We start from the raw sequence: 22,670 nt of genomic DNA on the forward strand, positions 1-22,670 counted from the left end.
GTGTTGTAATAAGCTACTGAATTTATAATGGATGTTGAACCTTCCACGTCACCCCCTAAGATAACGGTTTGCGAATAATATAATTTAGTCAAAAAGTTATTATAAATTATTATATTACTCTCTCTATTTTTATTTTTTTTGCATATTTTTTCATAAAAGATTAAAAATTATTTTTCGTGTTTTTTGTTTTTGTTTTTGTTTTTAGTGAGTATTTTTAAAATTTTAAATTGTATGCACATTACTTAGATATACCTAAAAAATAAAATATTTGTAAAAAAATATTTTAAAAAATCAATAAATTTACCAGAATACGAAAAATGTACTAAATTTTTTATATTTTTGGTATTTATTGAGTTTTCTAAAGATTTTTTTTCACAAATATTATACTTTTAAATATATTTATGTTAAGTGTATCTAAAAATTAAAAAATTACTTACAATATTGAAGAAATTCAGCCAAAAAAATAAATATAAAAATAAAAAAATTCAATTTTTTAAAGGGCAAATTACACTAACAATCCCTATAGTTTGGAATTTGTGTCACTTTAGTCCATGACTTTTCAATTGTGACACATTTGACCCTACATTTTGAATATTATTCCAAATAAGGACAATTGAAGATACCATTGCTTAATTTCAAGGGCAAAATTGTCAATTTGAAAAAATATAAACTAATTTGACAAAAATAAATTTCAAAAAAATATTTTTAAATTTTAAAAAATTATTTCTACACACCAAAGATAAAATTATGTAAAACTGATAAATTTTTTGGACATTTATTTATTTATTTATTTATTTATACTAAATTAATTTTTATTATGTATTTGGATGATAATTATGTAATGAGTGGCTATTAATATTTTAATGTGTAATCAATATATTTAATATATAAAATATTTTTAGCTTTGGATTTTTTAATTTAATGGATTGGTTTAATAACGATATTAAAATTGTCGTCATATTTGAATTTTTTTAAAATAAAAACTAATTTAATGAAAATAAAAACAACCACCCATTACATGATCATCATTCAAACACATAATAAAAATTAATTGGTAAAAAAAAATTAAATGTCTAAAAAATTTATTAATTTTACATAATTTTATCTTTAATAGGTAGAAATAATTTTTAAAAATTCAAAAAAAAAATTGACATTTATTTTGTCAAATTAGTTTATATTTTATCAAATTGACGATTTTGCTCTTGAAATTAAGTAATGATATCTTTAATTGTCTTTATTTGAAACAAAATTTAAAATTTAGAATCAAATATATCACAATTAAAAAGTCAAAAAATAAAGTGAGACAAATTCTAAACTATAAGAGTGTAATTCATGTTTTTTTAAAAGATAAATTCTAAAAATCCAAACCAAGCAAGCAGTATATTTTCCTTTGCTTCCACCTTGCGTATCACACACGTTGTACAAGGTCCCACTTTCGCGTTTGTTTGCGCGATTATTGTTGTGAGGAAAATGATTGATGGGCTCTCTATTATTTGGTGATATCATAAAAACTAAAATAAATTTTTTTTTTTTTTTTTTTTGGGTGGTCCACCTATAGCGACAAAGAATTTCTTTTACCGTTTTTTAGAATAATGCCAAAATTTGATGGTGATGTATATAGAGTGAATGTGAAATAATCCTTAAGGGTCCCGTTAGGTATGTTAGATAATGTCTCAATGGGACTACATAATTAAATGTGGTGTTATCATTTATAAGAAGTCTACAATTTAAGTGATTCAATTTAGTTAATAGGTTTAAGGGTATATGTGTTATGGACCTAATGTGTAGATACTAGTTGTATAATTTCTATTTCTATGAGGGGCAGAAATAGAAATTAAAACATATTGGTTAAAGTTGGTTTTCATTCCTTTTAAACTTCCACAACCTTTCAGTTTTGAAAACCAATAAATAGAAATTAAAACCAATAATGGTTAAAGTTGGTTTTCATTCCTTTTGAACTTCCATAACCTTTCAGTTTTGAAAACCAATTACAACCTTTAAAAGGTTATGGTCCCTATTCCTTCTCAAGATGAAAAATAAGAACACTGCCATTTTTTTTCTAAATCCTCTCAAGGAGAAACATAAGGCACCAAAGGGGAAAGGATTAGAAGGCAATAACATAATCAATAACAAAGAGTTCATTGATAATCACGCTTCCGTTTAACCGTTCATCAATGGATTCAGGTATGTCATTTTGTCTTGATTTCTTGATAATACACATGGTAAATGATCCAAAGTGTAAGGTTTATGTTCTGAAATTTATGTTAACAATTGGTATCAGAGCATACATATCATGTGTCTTATCAGGATTGATATGCTTTATTCATTCTATTTAGTTTCCTGGAATCAGATTCTGAATTTTCTTATGGATGTAAATTCTGTTTTTTCCTGTTTTGTTCTGTGAAAATGGCAATCTGTTTTCTGGAATTGTAAAATGATTCGGTGGGCAATTTTTTTTTTTTTCTCTCAAATGGATGAACATCATGTATTTATATATATATATAGATATATCTTGCGATTTGATCGGTTTAATTTTGAATATCATAAATAAAAAAAAACTATTTGTTTTTTGGACCCGTCAATTCTATTTATATATGTATATATATAATTGGAATTGCTGCAGATTATATAACATATACGGGGTCACAAATTTAGAAATCTTTAAATTTAATGTAATTTCATACAACGTCTACAGAAATTTAATTTTCTAACACTCTCAATATAAGTCAATTCAAACAAGATGTCACAAAAGTGATCTCTCTTGTCTAGATTGTTTTATATGGAATGTTTTGAAGTTCATGTCTGTGTATCTCATGCGGGTATTTATCGGTCCAAAGACATGATTAAGGCTTAGAAGAATTACACACACATTTTGTGGTGATAAACATGTGCCAATTGTCAAGAAAACCTAATGTGAATAATAAATCTATCAAAAGATAGATTTTTTATTTGACATAACTTATTGTCAATGTTTGATCATTACAACAAGAATACCACTTACAGTTAATATCACTACCCAAAGGCTTGGTATTAATGTTGTGCTAGGTATCTTGAGATGTTGTCATTAAATTAATTTATTTAGAGATTATCTGTTTGGTAACCCATTCAAGATGAGGTAATTGTTCCTGAGGAACAAACTCTACAACCTCAACCTCAAGAATCCGTGCCATTAAGGCGATCCACCAGAGAAAGGAGATTTGCATTTTCAGATGATTATATTGTATATCTCCAGGAACATGAGGTAGAAAATGGAATGTCGAAAGATGATCCAATCAACTTTCGTCAAGCCATGGAAAGTTCCTAGTTGTAAAAGAAAGAGTGCAGAGTGGACAGATTTCCATAGAGCACATTGGGACAAACTCCATGATAGCGGATCCACTTACGAAGGGACTACCACCCAAGGTCTTTCATGAGCACACTGCTCAGATGGGTGTTGTTCTATTTGAGAACATTCTGGTTTAGTGGGAGTTTGTATTTATATTACTGCTTTATGTCAGCCTTGAGTTTTATCTACGTAATTAGATTAATTTCTGCAGAAATGAAATATTCAGTTTATTACGCTCTGTTACGATCTCAATAAAGTTAAGTAGGACCAGTTGGAAATAGGCATGTATGGATCACATCACATGTAATTTCCATGCTACGCATCCATGATTGATCTATGTCATTTAGCTGTATTAGTATACGTGACCATTGGTGGGTCGAGTTACGATTGATGTAACGAAGACCGCTTTGATCCTATATTAATATAGTTAATGGACAAGATTGTTTGGATACCCTCAAGTTATGATAACAAATTTCTGAGCTCACTAAAGTTAAGCACATTTTTCAGGATATATATGTGGTCCAGTGGGAGATTGTTAGATAATGTCTCAATGGGACCACATAATTAAATGTGGTGTTATCATTTATAAGAAGCCTACAATTTAAGTGATTCAATTTAGTTAATAGGCTTAAGGGTATATGTGTTATTGACCTAATGTGTAGATACTAGTTGTATAATTTCTATTTCTATGAGGGGCAGAAATAGAAATTAAAACATATTGGTTAAAGTTGGTTTTCATTCCTTTTGAACTTCCACAACCTTTCAGTTTTGAAAACCAATAAATAGAAATTAAAACCAATAATGGTTAAAGTTGGTTTTCATTCCTTTTGAACTTCCACAACCTTTCAGTTTTGAAAACCAATTACAACCTTTAAAAGGTTATGGTCCCTATTCCTTCCCAAGGTGAAAAATAAGAACACTGCCATTTTTTTCCTAAATCCTCTCAAGGAGAAACATAAGGCACCAAAGGGGAAAAGATTAGAAGGCAATAACATAATCAATAACAAAGAGTTCATTGATAATCACGCTTCCGTTTAACCGTTCATCAATAGATTCAGGTATGTCATTTTGTCTTGATTTCTTGATAATACACATGGTAAATGATCCAAAGTGTAAGGTTTATGTTTTGAAATTTATGTTAACAAGGCACATTCGGGACATTAAGATCTGCCGTCTCTAATGGCTCAATGTATGAATATGAATATTCAAGCCCAGGAACACGGGCAGAGGCCCTAAGTCTCCTAAGGGTCCTTTCTAGTTCAAGGTTCAAACTCCACAATTCAGGGCGACAAGAACGACGCCCGTGCATACACTACCCACACACATACAAAAAGTTTCGACTCTGTGCACTAAGTTACGAAAGCAAAATGTTAAAGGAGAAATACTTACAGCGGTTCAATGAAAGCGCTTTACTCTTCTTGCGGATGCTTGACGTGTAGACGTTGTCTCCAACCTCTATTTGAGCTTTGACTTTCGTTTTAGCACTTTGGTGCTTTGCTTGTGAGTGTTTTCTTCTGTTTACTCACTTTAGTGCTGCGGGTTTTTTTTTATATTTTTAAAACTCGGCTGCGCTCCGCTTGCACTTCGGTGATAGCTCTAATTTCAAACGCTCTGCACACTTAGCAACACAAAAGCATAAAATCCTGAACGAAAAATTAAAATAAGAATGTAACGTTAAATTAACTAATTTCGCCAGAAGTCCCTGGCAACGGTGCCAAAATTTGATGGGTCGTTGAACACATCAAAAATAATCACTAAACTATACCAAGTTCTATCAGAATAATAGCAAGTTCAGGTATCGATCCACAGGGACAAATGTGAAATTAGATTAATGCAATCGCAAAATTCCTAAATTAATTTTGATTAAAAAGATAAGATTGATTTTATATCTAAACAGCAATTAAATAAAATTGAATAATTATATTGACAATTAAAATTTAGGGTTTGAGATATTAATTTTTGGGAAAAATCTTAGGGTAGAGAATTTACCACTAACCGCATAAATGAGACTTAACATCAACCACCAATCGCAATTCGGTTTGAACTATCCAATATTTCACAACTACAAGTTTGAAATATTTATCAAGAGGGTTGTTGCATTCAATGTACAGGCACGAATCATCCCGAGTAGTGCGAGTTATTTGCTCTAAACTATGTTAGCAAAACAACCCATCTCATAGCATGACTCGTCTCGTACTTTGAATAGAAACACAAAGAATACTAATGTATGGAAAGCATTAAACAATCACAGAGAGTAAAATGCTTGAAGAGATGAACGAAACAATTATTAAAAACTTCTAAAACATCCTGTTAAAATTTATCACCTACCACCACTACCACCTCACCTACTCCACTAAACCTAACCCACTACACCACTACCTACTCCCCTTCACCTACTACCTTCTTCTCTTCTATATATATGAATCCTTGTAAACACAATAGACACCAATCAATAATACATCAATATATATACATAATTTGTTCTCTCTCTTTCTATATGTATTAATTTTAACATGGTATCAGAGCTGGTTTAGCACCTAATATTTTCGCTTCACCAGCGGGCGGCACCCTCACCTTAGCCGTCCGCCGGTCCTCAACCTATTCCGCTTATTTTCTACACATACCTTCACTATCGCTGTCATATTCATCACCCACCTTAGGAACTCCGGTATCCAAGTCCACCCCGGGTTGTTCGACGCCGAGTTTGCCCGAGCCGAAGCTGAGTTCGGCTTCGCATTCCCTAGCCCGAAATGCCGTTCAAGCGTTACGTCGGGAGGGTCGCCCTTGTGCACTACGGCCAGGACTATGGGAGGCTCGTCGTCATCGTCGACGTTCTCGACCAGAACAGAGCTCTTGTTGATGCCCCTGACATGGTGAGATGTCAAATGAACTTTAAGAGGCTCTCTCTCACAGACATCACAATTGACATCAAAAGGGTCCCAACGAAGAAGACACTAGTTGCAGCGATGGAGGCTGCAGATGTTAAGAACAAGTGGGAAAATAGCTCCTGGGGCAGAAAGCTGATTGTGCAACAGAGAGGCGCTGCTCTTAATGATTTTGATAGGTTCAAGCTCATGTTAGCAAAAATCAAGAGGGGTGGTCTGATCAGACAAGAGCTTGCAAAGTTGACAAAAGCAGAACGCAGCCTAAAAGCATATTCCATTTCTATGGAATCCCCAATTTTGTTATGAATTTTCCACTCTGCACTCAAATACTTTCCCACCACCCCACACCAGCACTCACTTCCCTCTTTTATTTCTTTATTTAACACACTTTTCCATACTTTCCCATCCACCCACACCAGCACTCACTTCCCTCTTTTATTTCTTTATTTAAACCACTTTTCCATACTTTCCCACCCACCCACACCAGCACTCCCTTCCCTCTTTTCTTTCTTTATTTACAACCCTTTTCCACGGCAAGTGCGCCAGCCCTTTTCACATCATTTTTCATTACTTTTTTTATTATAAGACCACATAAAAAATAAATAAATAAATAAATAAAATACAAACAAAACACCATTGCAACCAATTTATTCCTCTCAAAAAACAACCCCGATCACATTTTTACACACAAACCACCCAAACAACACAAAAACCAAAAAAAAAAAAAAAAAAAAAAAAAAAAAACCCAAACACCCACTTTCACAGGTGGGATTTTTCTTCTCTACTCTGCAGCCGGTCTCTTCTTCTTGCCTCCGTCCTGCGCGGCCCTTGACGGTGTTGCCTCCGTGTTTCCCACTCCATTGGGCATGATCACTACTCCCTGCTCCTCCACAGCAGCATATGGCGGCCCTCCAAATCGGAACATCACGGTGGCCTTCCGCTTCAGCTCCTTATTTTCCGCCTTTAGCACACTTATCTCTGCTCGCGCATCCTTATACATGCGTTGGAGCAGAGCCAGCTGGGAGGTTAACTGCTGAACCTCATTTGCCCTACTCTGCAGCCGGTTCGACAAGTTTGTAACCGCAGTCATGGTTTCCACACATGACTTCAATGTATACTGATTGGCTTCCACATCCGTCTGCACTGCCATTCTTTGCTCCACAGACCGCATCGGAAAGTTCAACGGAGCAAACTCCGGGGCGCTTGGTTGAGGTTCCAGTGCCACCGCACCAGTTCTCTCTCTTGTTGACTCGTTGAGGTCGGGAAAGAGGGTGAGCAGTCCACGGGAAGACGAGGCCATTTTCTGGGCAACAAAGTGTTACAGACTATCTCTCTCAGCACAAGGAACTCTCTTTCTCAGCAACACGAAGGATTTTTCAGAGGTTTCTCTCAGTTTTTCTCTGCCTCAGCCTCTGCCTTCGTCTTGGTTATATAGCCAAGGCAGCCACGCGTATCATGCGCCGCTCGGCGCTAGACGACAACCTGGGCGCGCAAGCCAAGTCACGTGTCTCGCCATCATGTCCGGTACACCTTTTGATAAAATGGGCACGCCTTTTGATGGCACGCCTTTTGACAAATTGGGCACACCTTTTGAGGGTGCGACTTTTTAAGGGTCCGACAAGACTCTGTAAACTGTCCCGACATTGATTCCGGTTAGCTCCTTTATGGGTCCGACAAGACTCTGTAAACTGTCCCGACATTGATTCCGGTTAGCTCCTTCATGGGTCCGACAAGACTTTGTAAACTGTCCCGACATTGATTCCGGTTAGTTTCTACAAGGGTCCAGTAAGACTCCGTAAACTGTCACAACAACTATCACAACATTGTCTGCTACAACGGTCCGACATGACCCCATAAACTGTCTTCTACATCGGTCTGACACAACCATCCAGTGTCCTCTACAACGTTATGACACCACCATACAGTGTCTTCACCATCGGTCTGACACGACCATACAGTGTCTCCTATCCTCTTTTATTTTTATGTATTTTCTTGTTTTGTTACTCTCTCCAAACTCAAGTTGGTTAGTTCCTATCCCCCTTGAGTTTGCGGGGGGCTGTTAAAATTTATCACCTACCACCACTACCACCTCACCTACTCCACTAAACCTAACCCACTACACCACTACCTACTCCCCTTCACCTACTACCTTCTTCTCTTCTATATATATGAATCCTTACCACTACCACCTCACCTACTCCACTAAACCTAACCCATTACACCACTACCTACTCCCCTTCACCTACTACCTTCTTCTCTTCTATATATATGAATCCTTGTAAACACAATAGACACCAATCAATAATACATCAATATATATACATAATTTGTTCTCTCTCTTTCTATATGTATTAATTTTAACACATCCATACATTCATTCAAACCAATCTACAATTAAAGCTCATGAAAAATTCCATTACATGGCTAGGGTTTCATCAAAACCCTAGAAAAGACGACTAGCCACTCATAGATGAGTGGAAAGAGAAAGAAGATGAGGAAGAAACCCCCATGGAAGTGTCCTTCAAGCTTTGGTAGAGTATCACCTCTTTGGAACCCTAGCCTCCCTCTATTCTGTATTAAATTTTCGAACCCTAGGTTTGGTTGATTTTCTGTCTTTTATTCGGAGCAAAACAGACCAAAAATTCCGTGCACGCGTCCCTAGGTGGGCCACTCGTGCGCCCATATGGGCCACTCGAGCGATGGTGGGAACGTGCAGTGAAGCTTGGCCGCACGTGTGGTGGTCTGGCTGGCTCTGATTCTTCATTTCTCGCTCGGAGAATCTGCTTCCGCACCCCTTTTTGATTGAATTTTTATATTTCCTGTCAAATATGTACAAGTGCACGAAACACATCATCTCTACCAAATAAATAAAATTGAAAGACTAAAATTGTAACTTAAGTGGCCTCAATGTGGTACCTTTCGGCCAACATCAGTTTTTTAGAATGGGATTCATATATATATATATATATATTGATAATTTAGGATGATCGGGTCAATTTGTGTGTATTTTGACTAATCTCTGAAAGATCAATTTTATTGTCCACTAACAGAGGGTCCAATTAAAGTTAGAACAAAGTTTCGTATAAATTGATCCAACACAAAAATTAATAGCACCTAAAAAATTTCCAACCTAATATATAGTTTCCATACTAGTCAATTAAACTCAATTAATATAAACCCAACAGTCCCAACAGTTTCCATTTATGGGTATTAATCTAATGAATCCAACAGTTTTATTTATGTAGAAATGACAAAATAATCCTACATTTTACATTTGGAATGCTAGTCAAATATCCATAAATGATCAAAATATTCATGAAATTACATATTTGTCCAAAATTTGCTAAAGGGATTTTGTTCTAATTTTTTGAATATTTGGAGAATCCCATAAATCAAGTAATTCCAAAATAAGAAAATTCGTTAGAGCTAGGTATAGAGTTATCCGAACCGCAGAAACTGCCCAACCCGATCTGAACCGTATACAAATGGACAATTTCGAGTGTAGACTAGGATCGAATGCGATTTAGATTATTTTTTCATTGCGGGTTGCGAATTTCATCCACCGACAAACACCCACCCGCAATAAACATTTATTTTTTTAAAAAAACCTGGGATTTGTGTGTAGTAATTGCTGATGCTGGGGCAAATTTAATTCCTAGGTAGAATATTCAATTTGACAAAGCTGAGCCCGAGATCTTGGGTGAGAAGAGATCTATTCTTTTTTTTATTGTTGATACTAGTGCAAATGAACATTTCTTTATAATACAGTTCCTATCCCAGTATTCTTCCTTTTCTTTTCTTTTTTATTGTTTAATAATATTCTACTTATCTTCTAAATGCAAAAAAAACACAATTATATATAGAAGTAGCATTACGGAAAGTCCTCTCTATTTATCAGTATATATGTTTATGTAATTTCATTTCTCTTATATTTTTCATTGCCTTAGAGAAATTGAATATCCATATATACATATCTAATATATACTCACAGTTGTTATGTTTTTAATTTTATAAATTTTAATTCATCAATTATTGATATTCTATAATAATGGGGAAAAACATGCCAAAGTTTTGCTTTAAAAAAAAAAAAAAAAGTCCAATTCGCAAATCGCCTGTAACCGCCTGCATATCCGCGAACTCTATCTGCATAAATCGTAACCCGCATTGCTAGCGGTTGTGGGTTCAATTTTTTCCAACTCGCAAACATGCGGGCGGATCTAAACCACAAACCAAACCATTCAAAACTGATCCGCGACCACTCCTAAAATTCACATATCAACTTTCTCCATTTTGAATACCCAAACCCCAACCTGATTTCTCTGAATATGGTAAGCGACTTCAACAGTGTAACCAGTGGCATTACATTCAAATTTCAAAACCCAATACTCCATTTTTATGGTTCCTTATTTCGATTACCACATTTGGTCAAGCACACATAAGCTCTGTTTGGAAATAGGTTACTTTGTTAACTTTTTGACTATTTGGCTATTTTAGTTTTTGTATTTGAAAAGATGGGGGGGTTTTTTTGTATTGAAAAATGTGTTTGAAATGATGTTGGGATGATAAATAACTAAAATGCCCCTATAACAATGATATTCCCAAGCATAGAACAGGGTGACGTGACAGTACTATTTCATAGAAATGCAAGCGACAACTATTGAATCATTTGACAACCTTTCCTCATAGTCCTACAAAGCCATGTGATGGATTTTTGTTTGTATGTGCTTATTGGCTATTTTCACCATGTTGGTTATTTTTACCCCAATCTTTGCTTCCCAAACAATGCCATAGCTACATTCATCTCTGATTGAGATCGCAGCTTCTTGGCATCTGTTGAATTCGATACATCGGCCGAAACGTAGACACACACGATGGATCAGAAAAGTAAGTATTGTTTATGTGTTTTGTTGATAATTACATACCACCATTGTGCTAGGGTTTTCAATAATGTTGGGTTCAGTTAGAAGTTAGCTACTTGAACACCAATTTCAATTTTTTTTTTTTTTTGGGAAACCTAACGTGATTCTTCATATCCACCCTTGTGTATAATGTGAATGTGGCTTTCACTCTGTTTGCAAGGTATTCAAGTGCATATGGTGAATGAGGGTTAGGATAATCTGTCGATTTATGTTCAATGTGATTATTGTAGGTACATGAGTTTGACTTTGGGTGTGAAGATATAACTTTACAATACTGATTTGCAAAATATTTTGTTTTTTGAAACAAAAAAAGTGGGCCATATATAGATGTGTATTTTTATTGTCATTCATGACGTATATGTTGGAAATCTATTATTTTTATAAATTGAGGCCTTCATGATTCGAGTACATTAATTGAAAATATGGACATATATTTTGCAACGTAGGAGTTTGATGTTAATTGATTTTTTTGATTTTGGGTTGATGTGTTAAGGTCAAAATATAATTTAAGGTGTGCAATATGTGTCTTAAAATAATTTGAAGATTAAGGATATTATTATTAGTTAAGGATACAATGTGGATGTTTGTGAAGAATGAGCATAATCCACTCTTTACACACATATACAATGAGAAACGCACTTGATGTCATTTTGAATGACCCAAACAACACTGTGACACTAAATGTAGCGTTGTCGAAACACCATTTACCCAAGAAAACCACACCATCAGAAAATCCACATTGCCATGTTTCACCCCTTAATGTATATATTCACATCTGACCCCCAACGGGAACCCACTTTAATCAATCTCGTGATTCCCTCAAAGAAATCCCAAAATATATTGATTTGTGTTTCCAAACTTTCTTCATAAGTAGAAAAATCACTCTAAATCTGTATAGAACAAGGTCAGTGTCACGACCCAAACCCGTCCCTATGGGTTTAGCACCGTAACCGGCCAGTAATCCGAGATTACCGAAGGCTTGCTTAACAGTAAGACAGTAATTCAGAGTACAGAGGCTGGCGGAAGCCAAAACAGTACTTAAAAGATGTCCAATGAGCTGTGACAGTCTGTATGCAAAAAGACTTTTCATAACATATATACATTTGGTACCAAAACAGTATGCACATTATATACAATCATCCAGGACAGGGACTAAGTCCCTACCATAACAGTACAGTAACAGTCTATACATAACAGAGACGGATAGGGTGAATCTGAGACACCCCAGAAGCAGCCTTAGCTTGAACAGATCTGGAACCTCGAAATGAGGCACAAGGTTGGCTTGACAAAAAGGGAGTTTAAACCCCACACCCCTAGCTCCGATCCGGTGCCTGGACACCTACATAAATATACAAACAGTAAGCTAAAGCCCAGTGAATAACATATGTGTAAAAAAGGTTAAGAATGAATGTCCTTTCAGTATTTAAAACAGTCATTTGAACAGTATATTAGTTATTCAATCATAGCAGTCATAAGTGGTACATCCAATAGCAAATAGTACAGTAGGTCTTATCAGACCGAGCAGTCAATTGATGGCCATCATAACAGTAAACAGTAGTGGTTCCAACATGGGAACCGACAGAGATCTCTGTGACAGTAGCAATACAGTACAGTAATAGTAAATTGCTATGGATGCCACGAATACAGTTCGCAAATAGGACAAGCATTCATTCAGTAAGATATATCATTTCAGAAAGCAGTACAGTTGATCATTAAGAAAATATTCAAGATTGAACATATCTTTACAACATTGTTACTCACAGAGTTCGGGGCTACAGATAAGCTAGTACGCGTCATCGGAAGCCAACCCTACACAGTTACAGAACGAACACACACTAAGCTACACAGTTGGGAAATAATAACTTAATCCCTAATTTGTCTCGGTGTGGTTCTACATCAATATCCCCATTAAGATGTCTTAAACTAGGTCTAAGAATGCCTAGGATGAAATGAGGATGTAAAGATGCACTTTTAAACACTTTTCAAAATTTTCAAAAAATAGGGGTCTCGCTCGAGCGTGGCTTTCTACGCTCGAGCGGACATACAGACAAAGGAGCTTCGCTCGAGCGTGACTTCCGTCACTCGAGCGAACTGTAAGCTACAGTAAAAATACTGGATGCACAAAAATCACGCTCGACGGGCGCTCGATCCACGCTCGAACGTGAGACACAAGTCCTCGCTCGAGCATGAACTCTCTCGCTCGAGCGGACTGTAAACACATGCAAAGTACTGGATACACGCATTTCACGCTCGAGCGTCACTTTCTACGCTCGAGCGGAATGCATGTATTCAGAATGTACGCTCGAGCGTGGAGTTCCTCGCTCGAGCGTGGGTCCAAAATCTGGAATTTCCAGATTTGAATCTCAAGCTCAAAACTCAACTTTAAGGCATCAAATTCGATCCTCTTGGGCTAATTTTCTGGAAAATACTTGCAAACTCATAATATGACATGTTTCAAAGATCAATTTGAGAAATCAAAGCCCAAAGGTCGTTCAATTAAACACAATTTTCAAATAAGTTTCAAGAACATGATGAACAATGCAAATTCAACATATGCATGGGTTCCTATGAACACCAATGCTACAAAACAAGATCAAATGCAATGTTTAACTTCAAAACATGGTGAGTTCATGGATCAAGACCAAAAATATGAACATGCATGCAATAATTTCCATGAAAACAACTCTAAATCTCAAGATATGCACATGCATGCATGATACAAGCTTCAATTCAACAATCTTAAACCAATTCTTGACTTTAAAACTCTAATCTTCCAAGAACCATGCAAGAACTAACTTAACTCACAATTAAGAGGATAAATTCCATACCTAGGTTCCTCAATTACAAGAATGAGAGCTCAATTATGCAATCAACCTTCAATTTCTTCAAGTCTCGAAGTTAAGTTTGATGAATTCAAGCCTATCCTCCTACTCTCTCTCTCTCTCAATTGGTTTGTCTCTCAAAATGGCTGAGCAAGAGGTATGTCTAAGTGTATTCAAGCCTCAAGGTGTTGGAGAAAGTGGCCCAATAAGCATGGCAATTTAGTGATTAAGTCCAACTCTTGTAAATTAACCTTATTTAATCTAATTTAATCATACCAAAACATATTTCAATTAAACATACCATAAAATCACATAAATTCTAACTAGCATAAAACATTAATCAATTTCAGATTCGGCCGCCGATAAGGCTTTCAATTTGCACTTTAGACATAAAACATGAACAGATAATTTAGCAGTCAAACAGATAGACATGCATTTAAACTAATACACTCAATCAATCAGTTCAGGAATTCAGTCAATCAGTCAGTTAACATGCTTAATCCTAGATTAGCACTAATCAGTGGCGAGGGTTATCACAGTCAGAAACGTAAAATTCCACCCAAGAGAATATATTAAATCTACCTTATCAAAATTAATGGGACTAATTGGTTTACAAGAAATTTCATAGGAATAAACGGATCATAGTTTCTTAATATTAAATTTGTGGATAGATTATCCTTAATATAACCAATCAACTAGTAGTTCTAATATATCAACCCAAACAACCTTACCAAAATTAATGGAATTTGTTTAGTTGAGCTTTCAGAATTTATATTTTGAAAAATTTTAAAAATTGATTTGGTAAAATAATAAAAAATAATCAAGAAACACTACAAGAATTTTCACTTTTGACGACTAAATTTTTAGTCGCCAAAAGTCAATTTTTAGTCACCAATGGCTTTTAGCGACTAAATTATTTGATCGCAGCATTAGTCGCTGAAGAATTGTCGGGAAAGGTAATTGGCGATTAAAATTATTTTAGCAGCCAAATGTATTCAATTGCTGACTAAATTTTTAGTCGCCAAAAGGTTGGAAATAAATTTAAACAGAACATTTTCGGCTACTAAAGGTTTAGTTGCCTAAAGTGTTATGTTTTTGGCTACTAAAATTTTAGTCAGCAAATAGTTTGTATTTTGGCTACTAATATTTTAGTCGGCAAAAATGTTATGTTTTTGACTACTAAAGATTTAGTCGCCTAAAGTGTTACGTTTTTTGCTACTAAAATTTTAGTCGGCAAATAGCTTGTGTTTTGGCTACTAATATTTTAGTCGGCAAAAATGTTATGTTTTTGGCTACTAAATTTTTAGTAGGCAAAAGTTTTTTTTACTCTTCAGCTTTTGTTTTTAGCTACGAAATATTTTAGTCACTAAATATTTGATTTTTTTTTTGCTACAAAACTTTTAGTTGCCAAATGTTTGATTTTTTTTTTTTTTTTTGCTACAAAACTTTTGGTTAACCAAAAGTTTTGTAGCTAAATATTTAGTCACCAAAAACATGATCTTATGTTTTATCACAAAATTATAATTTCTCCACAGCCTGTCTATATTCCATGCAACCTGTAATACGTTTGTAAACAAAATAATACGTACACTATCAATCATTTCACAATCTGCATCCGTATACAAAAAATGAATAACTTTTAAATGTCAAAGTCCATACAAACCAACTATTGTCCAAACTAAAATAATAATTCCATACAAAATATAGAATCATACAAAAATCAAAACCCTCCGTATACAAAAAATACTTTCACAAAAGCAGAGAAAGACATAGTTAGCAGGATTATACAAAAGTGTCAAGTGTCCTTCATAAACAAAAATGTAGACTATCCACAAGTCCACGCCAAAAGCCATCTACAAAAAAATAAAAAAACAATTGCATCCATTACAAAATATCAATTCAGAAAAACATAAGAAAAATGTTGTAATAACATGCATTTAAGGTAGAACAATCTATAAAAAAATATTTTTTCGAAATACAATCATATGTATGTATCATGAAAGATTTATTTTGAAACTTGATTTCAATTTACAAATAATACAATTTTTAAGAGCATAACTCTTCATAAAATAAATTTTTATGAGTAGAATGTTTTGGTGGTATATTTATTTTAACTCTTCTTCATTCTCATTTTCCTAATCAAAGTAAAATGATTAAGTAATCTATGGAGTTATCTCCATAACCATATCATGCTTTCTTAATACGTTTACCACCCAAATAACCACCGTGTAAAATGAAACAATGGCATCATTTACAATGAAAATGTTGAACATTTATTGAATGTCAAACTCTCCCTTTTTCGAATAACTCTAAGTCATTTCCGACTCTAACTCCCAAACTACGTGTGCTAATGGCATTCCGTCTATTGTCACAAGTCCTATATGTCACGGGGAAGCTGGCTGTGACATCCCTACGGTGGTTCCGGGACTGTTTCGATTTTTCGCTCCCTTAACGCCCATTTTCGGTTAAATTTAAGGCGTTTTTTGCTCTAACTCCCAACCTACACGTGCTAATTACATTCTATCTATTGTCACAGGTCCTATTTGTCAGAGAGAAGGTGGTCGTGACATCCGTACAGTGGTTCGGGGGCTGATTCACATTTTCGCCCCTTTAACGCCCTTTTTCGGTTAAGTTTAAGGCGTTTTCGGCTTTAACTCCCAACCTAAATGTGCTAATTACATTCCGTCTGCTGTCACAGGTCCTATTTGCCATAGGGAAGGTGGCCGTGACATTTGTATGCTAGTTCGGAAGCTATTTCGCATTTTCGCCCCTTTAACGCCCTTTTTCGGTTAAGTTTAAGGCGTTTTTGTCTCTAACTCCCAACCTACACGTGCTAATTACATTCCATCTGTTGTCACATGTCTTATTTGCAACAGGGAAGGTGTCTGTGACATCTGTATGCTAGTTCAGAAATTGTTTCGCATTTTTGCTCCCTTAACGCCCTTTTTCGGTTAAGCTTAAAGGGTTTTCGGCTCTAACTCCCAACCTAAACGTGCTAATTACATTCCGTCTACTGTCACAGGTCCTATTTGCCACGGGGAAGGTGGCTGTGACATTTGTACGCTGGTTCGGAAGCTGTTTCGCATTTTCGCCCCCTTAACGCCCTTTTTCGATTAAGTTTAAGGCGTTTTCGGCTCTAACTCCCAACCAACACGTGCTAATTACATTCCTTTTGTTGTCACAAGTCCCATTTTTCACGAGGAAGGTGGCCGTGACATCCGTACGGTGGATCGGGGGCTGTTTCGCTTTTTCGCTCCCTTAACGTCCTTTTTCGGTTAAGCTGAAGGCATTTTTGGCTCTAACTCTCAACCTACACGTGCTAATTACATTCCGTCTATTGTCACAGGTCCTATTTTTCACGGGAAAGGTGGTCGTGACATCCATACTGTGGTTCAGGGGACTGATTCGTATTTTCGCCCCCTTAACGCCCTTTTTGATTAAGTTTAAGGCGTTTTTTACTCTAACTCCCAACCTACCCATGATAATTACATTCCGTCAGTTGTCACAATTCCTATTTATCATGGGGAAGGTGGTCGTGACATCCGTACGGTGGTTCGGGGGCTGATTCTCATTTTTGCCCCCTTAATGCCCTTTTTCGGTTAAGTTTAAGGTGTTTTCGGCTCTAACTCCCAACCTACACATGCTAATTACATTCTGTCTGTTCTCACATCTGACATCCGTACGGTGGTTCTGGGGCTGTTTCGCTTTTTCGCTCCCTTAACGCCCTTTTTGGGTAAGCTGAAGGCATTTTTGACTCTAACTCCCAACCTACACATGTTAATTACATTCCACCTATTGTCACAGGTCCTATTTGTCACGGGGAAGGTGGCCGTGACATCCGTACGGTGGTTCCGGGGCTGTTTCATTTTTTCGCTCTCTTAACGCCCTTTTTCGGTTAAGTTTAAGACGTTTTTGGCTCTAACTCCCAACCTACACGTGCTGATTACATTCTGTCTATTGTCACAGGTCCTATTTGTCACGGGATGGCCGTGACATTTGTACGGTTGTTCGGGGGCTGATTCGCATTTTGGCCCCCTTAACGCCCTTTTTCGATTAAGTTTAATGCATTTTCGGCTCTAACTCCCAAAGTACGTGTGCTAATTACATTCCGTCTGTTGTCACAGGTCCTATTTCTCATAGGGAAGGTGGCCGTGACATCCGTACGGTGGTTCCGGGGCAATTTCACTTTTTCGCTCCCTTAACGCCCTTTTTCGGTTAAGCTTAAGGCATTTTCGGCTCCAACTCCCAATCTACGGGTCCGAATTACATTCTGTTATTTTTCACAAGTCCTATTTGTCATGGGGAAACTGTCCATGAGAACTACACGGTGGTTTGCGGGTTGTTTTGAATTTTCGCCCCCGAAAAACCATTTTTCGATTAAGTTTAGGGCATATTCGGCTCTAACTCCCAACCTATTAGTCCGAATTACATTCCGTCAATTGTCACAAGTCCCATTTGTCATGGGGAAGCTGTCTGTGAGAGCCACACTGTGGTTCGGGAGCTGTTTTGAATTTTTGCCCCCGGAAAGCCATTTTTCGACTAAGTTTAGAGTGTATTCGGCTCTAACTCCCAACCTATTGGTCCGAATTACATTTCGTCAGTTGTCACAAGTCCTATTTGTCATGGAAAAGCTATCCGTGAGAGCCACACGGTGGTTCGGGGGCTGTTTTGAATTTTCTCCCCCAGAAAGCCCTTTTTTGACTAAATTTAGGGCATATTCGGCTATAACTATGGTAAAGCCATAAATATTCCTAGTGGGCTGAGTGAGTGCCAAATGAGAAGTTAATGCATGTGGAATTTGATTCAGAAGTGAGATTACACCACTTTTCATGAGTACGATTGTGATTACAAAAGTGAGATTACATTTGAGCTTCCCTTTTGCAATACCAGACAGAAATTGGAGAGGCAAATAAGATTAAAAATTCATCCAAGTTTCAAAGAAAGTAAGGGAGTTTTCCAATTTTCATTTATCAATTAAATAATATTTGAAGGAAAAGATGAGAAATATCAAAGAATATGATCGTCTCCCAATTTTCATTTGTCAGTCAAATGAGGGACAAGTGCATGGGCAAATTTTGTATTATTAGCAGCAATGACAATGTTCTGCATGAATCCATTATCTTAAAACATATATTTACATAACAGTATGGCAGATTGCAGAATAAATATATAAGATATGACTAGAGGACAAGAGAACATACTCAATGTATCCGTTAGACAGTTCGCAACCACCAACAAGACTAGGTCCTCCAATTTTTGGGTGCTGAAATGAAATAAAAAATCAGACGACATGGCGTGAAATATCATAACTAAATCTAAAGAGTTTTTAACAAGCACCTCAATAATAACAATTTAGAGCCATTCACTATAACTAAAAGAGGAACAAAAGTGCAAATAATAAGTATATATTTTACTGTTTATAAGCAATAAAATAATTGACCACATGATTGCACACTCTGTTACTTGCGTATTTGGATTTAATTTTACCATTAATTCACTTCTATACTATAAGATTCAATGAGGGAAATTATGAAAAAGGGGAAAGGAGAAGAAGAGATAAATTGAGAGGGATATATCTATTACTTCAAAATAATTCACCACATCAATTTTTTTATAATTATTTCGGTAAAACTTTATTTTTAAACTACTAAAATACAGCAAAGGTTAAAATTAAACTATTTAGGCCCTTCATTTTTTAAACAAAAATTTGGGTCTTTTGTGAGACCGAGGTCGACAGACCCAAGAGAGAGAGAGAGAGAGAGACCGAGAGTAAGAGAGAACCTAAGTACAACAAACAGTGTGACACGTCCAAAAGTGTGACACCCGTCTTCCACTTATTCAATATTGCTATGACAAGGAACATTGCGACTAACAGATAAGAGCAAACACTCTGGCAATTTAAATTAATTTTGGTCTACACAAGGTGTGGACAACAAATAAAATTTGAAGAAAATCACTCACTCAGTTGCAGTTCTGGTTTGGGAAATGGAAACACTCCACTTTAATGAAGATATACCACTTTGCCACCCAAAAAGGAAAAAGCAATGCACCTTGAGAACAAGGAACAATGCTTGGCTTTTAGTATCAACCAACAATGCACTTGGCATCATCCTTACATGGGGTCTTCAGACTCTGTCTGCACTTGTGTTTTCTTAATTTTCTTAGTTATTCTATGCATAATCTTCTGAATTATGAAAAGGATACGTCCAAAACAGCACGAATGACTGCAAAAAAACCAAAATAGTGTTAGCCAGTTAACAAAAAAAAGGAAATAAACAAAGTGATGAATAAATGCTGTTAAAGTACACATGCATCATCATAACATAAGGATCCCCCAAAAATTATGGCGATGGGGTTCTTCATAATTGCATCTTCCAACCCAAAAACATAGATCTATGAATATAGTAGGACGAGCCACAAGGAAAACAAGTAAACTCGCAATTTCACAAACCCTTTATCTTAAATTTATGGCTTAGCTCTTAGCTTTTTACTTCAAAGTAGGTTCCATCATGCACTCATTTAATAGTGTTATTATTTTAATTGAAATAGTAAAAACAGGAGCAAATAATAAACCATCATTTCAAGAGAAGCTCTAAAATGGAAGAGAGCATCGCCGAATAAATGGAATATAATTTTAGCAAAACTAAAAATACAAATACGGATGAAGCAAAAATCATAGACCTTTAGCGTACCAAAGAGTGAGAAATTTAGTCAATGTCTTGAAAGTAAGAATCAAGGGAAACATTTTAAGAAATAAACTTGAAATAAATAATGGAAAATTAATAGAGAAGCATACCATAAGCCTTGCCAAAATGCCATCAAATATAATCTGGTTCCAGGAATCAAAGTATGAATGGATGGAAAACCCCGCCTTTGCTATGAGTCCTACTGAAGTAATTGCCATGACAAGGAAATAAAAGATAAATCAATCAACCCAGTAAATCCCAAAATTCCAGCAATGACTCCACCAATAATACACATAAATGTTTGACTGCACAAATAGACAAACCTCAGCTTTTAGTATCAACCAACAATGCTTGGCGGAACAAGTTTGTGAACAAGGAAAGTATGAAAACATAACAATTTTCTTAGTTAGAACATGGATGGTTCTCAATCAGAATTGCACAACTCAACAATGTGTTAAATCCCAATTCAGCTATGAAAGTCTTTTTCCCAACATCAACTTCTATGCTGCACTAGATCTATTTTAAAACATAGGTTTCATTATTGTCTCATCCTACATTCTTCACATAGCTTTCCTTTTTATGAAAACAGAACGCAGCTATCTTAGGACGTGAGACATGGCTTCACAAAAAGTATAACCACAACAACCCAAGCAAATTTGGCTTACGTTGGAGAAAGAAGGTGCAAATTTGGCTTCACAAAAAGTATAACCACAACAAAATGCATTTTACAATAAGTTCATTCCCACATATTGAATTAGGAAATCTAAAACATAGCATGATCAATGATTGCAAAACACCAAATCTAGTATCCACAATAGATAGGCTGTGGACACGTCTACCGGTTGCCAAAATCCAATGCATCTTATCCGAAGTTGCCTAGGAAACCCCTAATTTCATGCATTCCAGCCATATTGGAACGTGTCATATAATTGTAATTTATTGCAATTAACCAGCGAAGTTAGTCAATTTATTTTTGTTTGTTCATCATGAGCAATTGCAGGGAGGTGTAGAAACAAACCTATAATAGACAGCTTTCATGTTGTTCTGCGTATTCTCAGCATTGAAAGTTGGGACATCATTCACAACCCCAATTGATTTTTTCTCACACAAACCTGAATCATCGTGTCCACCCATAGCTTTTACTCTCTATAATTTAATTCAAGAATCAACAATAACAATACGCAAAAGTGAATGAATTACCCAGTACAACCAACTCATCATCAAAATGTTAAATTTATCATAAAAAATGAAGTGAATAATAACAGAAAGTCACTGAAGCATGAAATTGAACTTGGATAAAAATCATTTTTTTTGAATTGTAATCAACAGTGTACACTCATATGTAGTTATAATTATGTGTTGTGTATATAACAGATCTGCGAACCGAGATTCGAGAATTGTTCAAAGAAGAGAAAAGTAATTGCTTCAATTCAGATAATATGTGTGTGTGTGTGTGTGTGTGTGTAGAAGTGATACCTTGTGCTTGGTGGAGAAGAAGAGAGCTCCTTTTCAAAAGAGTCCTCTTCACTGCTAAAGTATCTCTAGTTCCAATCGAATCCGATTTGAACTTTAACTTGTTAAAATGGGTAAATTCACCACCGTTAACACAAAAAAAAAAACAAAACAAAACAAATCCTTTGTTCTCCAACCCTCTGATTTATAACCAAAAAAAACAAAATAAAAAACAAATCCTTTGTTATAAAATCCTAGAAATTGGGTGAAGATATATATATATATATATATAGAGAGAGAGAGAGAGAGAGAGAGAGAGAGAGGAAGAGGCCGGAAATACCTGGTGTGCGCTGGAGGAGACACAAATGAAAGTAGCTACTGCTGTCCATTGCTGGTGGGGACATGGGTGGTACTATCGCTGGTGGGGAGGTGGGTCGTACCGTCGCCGGTGAGGAGGTGGGTGCTCGTGTGCAACAGTGGTGGACTGTGGCTGGTAGGAGGGTCGCCTGCGATGGAGTGAGAGAAAGAGAAGAGGGATGATGAGAGCGAAATGGGAGAGGACCGACAGAGTAGTCTAATTA

General features: G+C 35.9%; 1 long non-coding RNA gene across 7 annotated transcripts; it reads right to left on the minus strand.

Moving 5' to 3' along the window:
- Positions 1 to 15,569: 15,569 nt before the first annotated feature.
- On the minus strand, positions 15,570 to 22,670 carry LOC114256687 (uncharacterized). Of its 7 annotated transcripts, none has more exons than XR_014348194.1 (7): positions 22,430 to 22,637; positions 22,114 to 22,204; positions 21,656 to 21,749; positions 20,748 to 20,839; positions 19,913 to 20,175; positions 19,153 to 19,214; positions 15,570 to 15,804 (listed from the first exon to the last, which is right to left on the minus strand). It is a non-coding gene; the product is annotated as an uncharacterized LOC114256687 (long non-coding RNA). The 7 variants fall into 7 exon arrangements; XR_014348197.1 differs by having other exon boundaries at positions 21,656 to 21,783; XR_003627282.2 differs by having other exon boundaries at positions 22,114 to 22,210.

The sequence above is a fragment of the Camellia sinensis genome, chromosome 13 (genome assembly GCF_055761805.1).
Source record: "Camellia sinensis isolate YWXY chromosome 13, ASM5576180v1, whole genome shotgun sequence".
NCBI classification, from domain to species: Eukaryota; Viridiplantae; Streptophyta; class Magnoliopsida; order Ericales; family Theaceae; genus Camellia; species Camellia sinensis.